This window comes from Trichosurus vulpecula, chromosome 4 (genome assembly GCF_011100635.1).
Source record: "Trichosurus vulpecula isolate mTriVul1 chromosome 4, mTriVul1.pri, whole genome shotgun sequence".
Taxonomy (NCBI): domain Eukaryota; kingdom Metazoa; phylum Chordata; class Mammalia; order Diprotodontia; family Phalangeridae; genus Trichosurus; species Trichosurus vulpecula.
Genome location: NC_050576.1, coordinates 439,026,145 through 439,035,403, shown reverse-complemented (window position 1 = coordinate 439,035,403; position 9,259 = coordinate 439,026,145). Strand labels below are relative to the sequence as shown.

Sequence of the window (9,259 nt, the reverse complement as noted above, 5' to 3'; positions counted from 1 at the left end):
TCAGATCTGTTGGTCCCTTGGTTCTTCCAGCCAGTCTGGATACAGGGAAAGCACTAGAATTCTAATTATGCCACTGTGGAGGGGTTTTTTACTCCTCAAGATTTATAGTTTCTTTTCATATCCTATTTGTGTGTGTGTGTGTGTGTATTCTATAAAATCCTCCAAACCTCCAGTGTAAATGCTGCCTTCTTCATGAAGTGCCCTAGCCAGTATTGACCCATTAACACCCTTGAACCACCCTTAGCTGAATGTTGGCCTTTGTGTCTCTCTCCTGCACTCAATCCCAGAATGCTCAACTCTGAGAGCCAGCCAAGATTCGGCATCCCTGCGGTCCATTGTGGACAGGAGCATGGAGCCCTTCCCCAGCCCAGGGGGTCAGTGGTTTGCCAGCTCCCTGTCTTGACAGCCTTCAGCAGCAGCGAGCTCACTGTCTCTGCAGCTCCCAGCCATGGTGCCATTTACTGATAATAGCACAGAAACTTGGCCTTCTATCTTACTCCTCTCTTAGTCTGTGAGCTCCCGGAATGCAGGACCAGGTGTCCCCTAAACTTTATGTCTCCCCCAGCCTTGGTGCAGACAGCTTGGCTCACTGACTGGAAGGGTCTGGAGTCCAGTCCCAGTTTGGCCACTTATGGCCAGTGTGACCTTCATCAAGCCACTTAACTCACTTAGCCTCTTGTCATCTGTAAAATGTGGCAGGTGGGTGACCTCTGGGGTCCCTTCTAGCTCTGAGTATAGAAAGTGCTTTAAATGCCCAGTCCAGTACACACCTGATCCTCCCTCAGCCTTATTCCCAGGAGAGCACACATCTTCTCCATATTGGACGAACATCTTTAGGTCTCATTGGGTCATACTCTCTTGGGACCCAGAGGGTGATACCTATAATCCCTCTCCCCCAATTTAAAGAGGGATTTCAGTGATCCTTGTGAAAGTGGGAAATCCATGGTGAAGAGAGGACTCTGTACCAGGGTCCTTCACTTCTCCAGCTGAGGCTAGGCAGACAACTCAGATAAACTCTACTTAACTGAGAGATGTAGTATATCTCCAACTGTTCAGGGTAAGTGAAGACAGTGGGGGCAGCAGGGACTGGTCCTGCCTGGTTCCTGGATTTTGTAGATGTCCTGGGGGACTTAACTCTCTGGAATCTTAGTCACATGCATTTGTGTATATGTAGACACAGGTAGGTAGGTAAGATGGAAGAAAGAGAGAAAGGGAGAGGAAGGAAGGAAAAAGAAAGGAAAAAAAGGAAGGAAAGAAAGAGATGGAAGCAAGAGACAAGATAAATAAACAAGCAGACAGATTATATGGACAGGCAGACAGGCAGACAGGCCAAGATAAACAAACAAAAAGAAAGATTATGCAGACAGGCAGGGAGACACAGCTCACCTAAAGATGTTTCTAGGAGGCATTGAGGCATAATAAGATATTTGGGAGGAGGGGCATGGTGCAGTTAGTAGAAAGAATTTTGGGTTTGGAATGAGGACCTGGGTTTGAATTCTGGCCCTGCCAATTATTAGGTGTGAGACCTCAAACAAGGGTTACACTGTATTTAGTGCCCACAAACACCCCTAGTTAGGGGATGAAATTCTGGTCAGAGAAATTTCTTTTCTTTCTTTTGTTGTAAAGTGAATATAGAAGGAACATTCACAAGGCCAAAGGACTTTTCAGGGGAGACCCCAATTGTGTGAGGAGGGATGAACCATCAATGGCTAACACTGTCTGTGCCATTAGATCATAGGAGGACCTCCAATAGGACCCCCAATCCAATCCTCTCATTTTACAGATGAAAAAATTGAAGCAGACAGAGGTAAAGGGGAGTGAGTCACCCATGGCAGAGCAGGGAATGCGGTCCTTGGCTCCAGACTCACTCCAGATTCAATACCTTCCCATTGGTCCTCATCGCTCCTTTGTTCTGTTGGCCATTTCCAGGAATGTGTTATGCCCGAGGCAGGGAGGGCTTGGGGGCACCCAGAGCAGGTACCTTCTCTGCACCAGCTGCCTCACTTCCCACTCTCTCTCTGTCTCTGTCTCTCTGTCTCTCTCTCTGTCTCTGTCTCTCTCTCTCCCTTTCTCCCTCTCTGTCTCTCTGACTGTCTGTCTGTCTCTCTCTCTCTGTCTCTCTCCCTCTCCCTCTCTCCCTCTGTCTGTCTGTCTCTCTGTCTCTCTCTGTCTCTGTCTCTCTCTCTGTCTCTGTCTCTCTCTGTCTCTGTCTCTCTCTCCCTTTCTCCCTCTCTGTCTGTCTCTCTCTCTGTGTCTCTCTCCTTCTCCCTCTCCCTCTCTCCCTCTGTCTCTGTCTTTCTGTCTCTCTGTCTCTCTCAGTCTCTCTGTCTCTCTCTGTCTCTGTCTCTCTCTCTCTCCCCACCCCCCTTTACATCTGTGGGAAGTCATCCTGATCTATATCTTGCCACTGGACTCAGATAGCTTTCAAGGAGAAAGTGAGGCCTTGCCTCACTTCAGTTCAATTCACTTGCAGGTCAGGATACCACCTTCCTTATGTCATGGGCCTTTTCAAGAATGAAGGACAAACAATAACCACACTTGGGAGGACAGTAAGGTAGGAGGCAGCTAGGTGGCACAGTGGAGAGAGCGCCAGGCCTGGAGTCAGGAAGAACTGAGTTCAAATCCACCCTCAGACACTTCCTAGCTGCGTGACCTTGGTCCAGTCATTTAACAGTGGCTTTTCTTAAAGTATTTGGTAAAATGTACTTCCTCAATCTGCACATGTCACTTGACCTCCCCCCTCAATGCCCAGCACAGCCCTCACAGCCTGCAAAGGGAGCAGCAGTGCCCTCCCCCATTCCATGCCAGGTATAAGCCCCCCCCCCCAAGAGCCCTGGCTAGCTGCCCATCTGACTGAGGCTTCGAAGAGCCGAGGACTGGGGCAGATAGTGGGGTGGGGGTGGGGGGCAGGGTGTGGAACCCAGCTCTGCTCTTTACAGCCTAAATGCCCTTGGACAAGTGCCTCACCTCGCCCCCAGAAAACAAAGGGCTGCCCTGGCAAATGCTGCCCCGGATCCTGGCAGTTCTAAAACCCATTCCAGGTTTTTATGGGGTGGGGGGGCAGAGGGGATAACGTGTGAAAGTTCCATCCCGAAAATGGCCCTGGGAAGGCTAGGGCAGACGAAATGAAACTAAGATTAGTTACAAAGACACGAATTGTTAGGAATGGGGGGTGTGTGGTGGGGGTGGAGGTTGAGGCAGTGTGGTCCAATGGAAAGCGCTTTGGAGCGGTAGGATCTGGGCTGGACTTCGGCTTAGTTATCTACCCCTTATGTTATCTCAGGCCTTTTCTGGACGTCAGTCTCCTCCTCTGTAAGATGAGGACGTTGGCCCAGATGCTCCTCGCCACTCCCCGTTCCAGGCCTCAGGATTTTCTGATTCCGGGGACCAGGGATTCAATTCGAACTCTGTCACTTCTTCCGAGGCCCAGTTGTGTCCAAAACACCGGCCGGTCTCAAAGGGCCCTCCAAGCTGCCTTCGACGACCTGCCAACCGGAGGCTGTTTGTTTGAACCTCCCCCTTTTAGAGCCCAATCTAGGAGACTTACTTAAGATTTCCAAGCATCTGGTCTGCCTCTCCCCCCTCACCCCCGCTCCCCCATCCATTCACTTATTCTTTCTGAGCTGGGACGCTCCGCAGTTCCCAGGTCCGGGCACCTGGGAAGGGAAGGGCGCTGCCAGCTTGGGGGCTTGGGGCACGGGGGCTAGGGAAGCATAGGGTGCAGCTAGCTCCCCGCGGCCTCCTAGCCAGCCGCCGCTTCCCCGCCCCCCCCACCCCAAGGCGTCCTCATTTGACTCGGGGCCTAATTGGCCCGGCCGGCCCAGCCCACGTGCCTTGGATTTCTCCGCGCCCCTCTTCTCCGGCTGGGGCAATGCCTGGGCTAGGAGCAGTCTCTGGCCCCGGCCCAGCTCCCAGCCGGCTTCCGGCTGCCTGGCTTCTAAAGACAGGCTCGGGCTCCCGGAGTAGCTGGGGAAACCCTCCCCGGCCCCCACGCCCTGAGCAGCTCCCCCTAGACTCCCCGCTCGCCTCCCCGGGCAGGCGACTCGACTATCCCAGAATCAGTGCAGCCCCAAAGCAGGAGGCCAGGCCCCGGCTGTGAGGACAGGGGTGATCGGGGCCTGAGGGAGAGGGCTAGGGCCAGGCAGAGGGAAGGGCGCTCTGGGCTGGGGGCGGGAGACGGCGTGGCCTTGCCTTCTGGGGTACTGTTGAGTGGCGGGTAGCTGCGGGCAGCAGGGCCCGAGCAGATTCGTGTGCCGGCTGCGCGCGGGGCGGGGGGCAGGGCCGGCTGAGCTCCCAGCCTCCCTCCTCCCATTCTACCCTTACTCCCACCCCCGCTGCCTGTCTCCGGGCCTCCCTCCCAGCCTGCCTTCCTCCCAGCCTGGCGGCCTCCCGGCCGGCCGCCGGCCCTCCTCCCACCCCCTCCCTCCCTCCTTTCCTCCCCCCCGGGTGCCTGGCAGCGTGCCGGCAGCGCCCGGGGTTCGCTCCGTTCTCACGACCTCTCAGGTTGCCTGAGCTCATCTGGGAGCTATTCATTTCCTGCCAGAAAGCAGCCGGGCCTGCTCCACAAACCACCTTGGCCGCAGAGCAGCCGCCCCTGCAGCAGCCGCCGCAGCAGCAGCGCTCCCCGGCCCTGAGCCGGGGCCTGAGCCTGAGCCTGGGGCCTCGCTCAGCAGCCTAAAGGTCCGGCTGTTTCTCGGTAATCCAAGGCAACACCGAAAGAAGGGCTAGCAGCGGGGAGCCGCCAGAGCGGAGTCGAGGGAGCGAGCCCAGGGAGGAGGGGGTGGGGGCCGACACTGCTCCATATGGGAACACTTGAGAGCCCGCGGGGAAGCGCACACAGGCTGGGTCCAAGCACCGGGAGTGTGGGAAAGGGAATTGACTTTAATGACAGGTTCCCCTAGACGAGGAGGGTGTCCAATCGAGTCCAGACCAGACGTAGAACTCCCAGTGGCTAGCTACCAGGTGTGTTTGAGTGGGGTGGGGCTGGCCAGAGTGGAAAGTAAAGGAGAGCAACTAGGGTCCTGTGGGGGAGTGGGATCCGCTCCCCAGACCCTGAAGGCTGCCTCCTTCCCTTTTGAGGGGAGGAAATTGAGTCCCAGGGAAGAGACTTCCCCAAGGCCACACAGTAAATGTCAGAGGCAGGATCAGAATCCAGGTGTTCTGGCTCCCCAGTCAGTGAGCAGCACATCAGTGCCTCTCCCAGGTCAGGGGTTCCAGGATCTCTGAAGTGGAAGCAAAAATCTCAACAAGGCTTCTTTGGTCTTTGAGGTCTGCCTGGGAAGCTCCAGTGACCTCCTGGACTGTGAAGGAGCTGCCCTTGACTTCCCCTCTTGCTCACCTCCCCAGTGAGACCTGTCCACATCCCTCCATGGCCAGGGCCACCAACCCAGTTCAGGCTCTGGTCACCTCTTCTCCCAACTGCTGCAACATTCTGCCTGCCTGGCAAGTTTCTGTCCTTGCCAGCCATCCTGGACCTAGCTCACAGATCACTTTTCCAAAAGCGCTGGTCTCATGGATTCATGCCCCCCCCCCCCATTCTCAGGGGCCCCCTGTGGCCTCTAGGTTAAAGCTCGGAGCTCTCCATTTGTCATCTGCGGCAGGGGTTTCCCATCCCACTGCCTTCCATCCAGATTAGTCTCCTCACCAGTCCCCATAACTTGCATTCCTTCTTTGGCCTGTCTTTCAAGCCTGGGCGGCTCTTGTTCCTCACCTCAGTCACTGGGAACCCCTTTCTCAAAAGATCCAAGAAGAGAAACTTTAGTAAGGCCTCTCGGTTGGTCTTAGGGCTTCCTCTCCACCGCTATCACCACCCTTCTCTAAGTTACTCAGCATATCCACTGCACATATTTTCTATTGATATCTCTTGCCGTGTAATCCCCAGCCCCCAGTAGAATGTCAGCTCCTTGCAGGCAGGGGCTGTTGAATTTTGGCATTGGTAACCCCAGCCCCTGACATGGTGCCCAGTGCATAGTGAGTGCATGATGCGCTGTTCTATGAAATGAATTAAACAACATAATTGTGCAGCTTTTCCTTGGAGCTTGCTGGGCCAGGCCCTCTGCAGCCCTTCAGAGGCATCCAGGAGCATCCCCCTGTGTTTATGCAAGCTGTTTGGGAGGTTGGGTGGACCTGGGATGGCTAGAGGGGCAGAGGGCCCAGGATGTGCACAGGGAAGGGCCCGGTGGGCCACTTCAGCCTTGCCTCTTTCACAGCTGTCTCAGACCCAGGGATCCTCTCTATTGTCTTCAAAGCATGAGCAAAAATGGAAAGGAACAAACTGTACCAGGAAAGTCTGGCTTTGTTTAGTCAGGACAGATGGATTGTGCTCAGAGGAGAAAGTGAAGGCGATTCAGGAGGAAACCTCTTGGGGGCAGCATGGAGTTGTCCCTGATGCCTTCACTGACCTTCTCCAGAGAAGGCTGCCAGCAAGAACAGAGTTGGGGCGGGCTGGGTGGAGGGGAGGAACTCTGTTGGCCTAGACATCCACACTCCCTCAGCCTCAGGCTCCCTCCAGGAGTCCCAGCTGTACAGGATGAGCTTGGCCCACTGTCAGCCCTTTTCATCCCCACGTGCCATTTTGTTTTTTTTTCATCTTTCATCCTCTTGGGATGGGGGTGCGGGGGTGGGGAAGTCCAGAGAAAGAACAGATCAATAGAACTTGGGAACTTCAGAATCTGAAGGTTATAATTTTTCAGTGTTTCCCAATCTGAGCAGAGAAAGGCATTTTATTTGCAGTTTGGTCAGGGGAAACTCTGTGATGGGTGGACCCTGCAGTGAGTGGATTGTATAAGAACAGAAATGGATTTCAGGGAGTTGTCTGCCTAAAATTAAAACTCCAATGCTTCGAATATTCGAGCCAAGACTTTTAACAACTGCTTTTGGGGTAGGGTAAAGGGAGTGTGGAGTAAGAAAGGGGGCGAGAAAAGGAAGGGAGAAAAAAAGGAAAAGGGGGAGAAGAAAGGGGAGGGGGAGAAGCAGAGATAGATACACAGGAGGGGGAGAGGGAGAGAGGAGAGAGGGTAGGGAAGAAGGGAGAGAGGAAAAGAGAGACAAAGGGGGAGAGAAGGAGGACTGAGACAGAGGGAGACAGATGGAGAAAGATACAGAGAAAGGGTGATGTGGATTGCACTATGGAGAGAAAATGAAGAGAGGAAGAAGATACAGAGGGAGAGGAAAGAGAGGGAAAGGGGAGAAAAAGAAGAGGGAGAGAAGAGGAGCCAGAGAGGAAAGTGAAATGGACAGAGGGAAAGAGAGAAGGAGAGAGGAAAGTGAGAGGAACACAGACAGAGCAGGAAGAGAGGGGCGAAAGAGGATACATAGGAAGGAAGGAAGATAGAGGGAGAAGGAAGCACATTTTACTTCAACAAATTGAGAGAAAGAGTGATTACAACAAAACAGGTTGAAAAAACTCCTTTACCCAAGGTTTTCAAGTGGCCAAGTCTTAGGCCAGGGCACAAATACTCTCTGCTCTTTAAGCAGATTTAGGACCAAGAGTCGAGATTAAGGGCAAAAGGTATTTGAATAGGCCGGAATGTTTGGTGGCTGCTGAGTCTTTCCTGAGATCCTTCTGGCTGCTCGGTTCTGGCCGATGGGAAAGGGCCTAGAGAAGGTGGATAAGAAGAAAAGCTTTTGTATGCCTTTGGAAAGAAGACAGAAAATGGTTGGCGTCCTCTTTGTTAGGCAGCCCTCCCAAGACTGATCCCTCCCGTCTCATCCTTCTCCCAGAAGCTGTTCTGAGGAGGGAGGGAAGAAGACAGGGAGGAAGGGAAAGAGGCCATGAAGAGGAGGGGGAAGACTGGACAGGGGCCTGGGGGAGGAGGCCTGCTCCCTGCCAGACCCACAGCAGGCCTGATGTGTCTGGTCTAGCACGCCTCGTGGTTTTCATTTCCCCCACACCTGGATGCAGTCAGCACCTGGCCTATCCAGACAGAGTCTGACAAGCCTTTGTGGTGGGGTTTGGACGAAACTCCCTGCAGATCCTGGCCTCGTTTAAAGCGGCCGCCTTGAGTTAGGACTTGTTAAGGAGGGTTATGTGAGCTGAAACCCGAGACGAGCCTTTTGCTTCTATCTGGAGCCCACATCTTGCCTGGAAATGGGGCATGACCAAGCCCAAGGGGTCGCTTGCTGCTTGTATTATGAGGGGAAGGGAGTGTGTGTAAGTGCCAAAGCTGCCCTCCCATGTTTTCTCTATTAGAACCAAGCACAGAAACAGATCAAAACCACATGTCTGGTGTTAAGCATCTGAACTCCCTCCGCCAGCCTGGGGATTCGAACTAGCTGGCCCCTAGCAGGAGCAAGCCCGCGACCTTTTCGGCTTGCTTGGCTGGGAGAGTGGAAGAGAGCCGCATTCCAAACTTTCCGGAGGTTCACATCCAGAGTTCCCTAGCCTCACCTAAGGATTAACCAACTAATGGAGAGTCAACAAATTGGAGCCACCAGACTGCGGGAGGCCGGGAAGGTTTAACTTAGGGCCTGGGGGCGGGAGTTGGGGAGGATCAGGATGGTAACTTCCCAAACTTCAGGAGGGGCCCCTGCCCTGGGGAGGGTGATTTCAAACGACTACACTCCATAACTTCACCGAAGTGATACCCGCCCCCCCCCCCCCAAAGAAAGCCCGCAATCTTTTCAGACCCCTTCCAGAGTCTCTCCAACCACGGCTAGCGCACCAGATGAGGGCTTGGGAAAGAATACCTGTCCCCCTCCCCCCTCCAACGCTTGCCCCGTCCCTCCCCCAGCCCACCAGGACTGGCTAAAGGACTGGCTGCGGGTTCCTTTAGCCCCCTCCCCCAATTCAGTGACAACGCAAACAAAAGGCCCCAGCCCAGGGCCCCGCGGGCGAGGGAAGCTGCAGCCCCACAGAGCAGGCAAGTCGGAACTCTGGTCCTGTTTGTTTTATTCTCCTTTCGCAAATAAAACTTCCCCCAAGGAAGCCCATTTGTCAGAGCATTTTCAGACATCTTTGGCATCACATAAAAAAGGGATCTCGTGTAAAAAACGAAATGTCACCTGAACTTGTATCATACAAAGGCGCACCATCCAATATGAACATGTAAAATATATACAAATATAGGGCATGGCCAGTCACTCGATCCAACGCTCTACAAAAAGGTTAACTTGTCAGAACTGCTTAGAAAACAAGCCCCAGGTCACAGGGGACCATCTCACTAGCTCGGCCGTCTGTCTGGCTGTCTGGCTGTCCCTCTCCCAAAGGTCCAGGCCCTGCAGAGGGTGTGTCTGGGGTTGGGTGCGGTGGGCTGGGAGC

The 9,259-nt window shown here is 54.1% G+C and overlaps 1 protein-coding gene across 1 annotated transcript in view; it reads right to left on the bottom strand.

The window, feature by feature from the left end:
• Positions 1–8,873: 8,873 nt before the first annotated feature.
• The window catches only part of HES1 (hes family bHLH transcription factor 1), a 2,691-nt gene continuing 2,305 nt past the window's right edge, over positions 8,874–9,259 (bottom strand). The window contains exon 4 of the mRNA XM_036756684.1: positions 8,874–9,259. This exon is cut by the window's right edge and continues 646 nt beyond it. The gene's annotated coding sequence lies outside the window, so the exon portion shown is untranslated.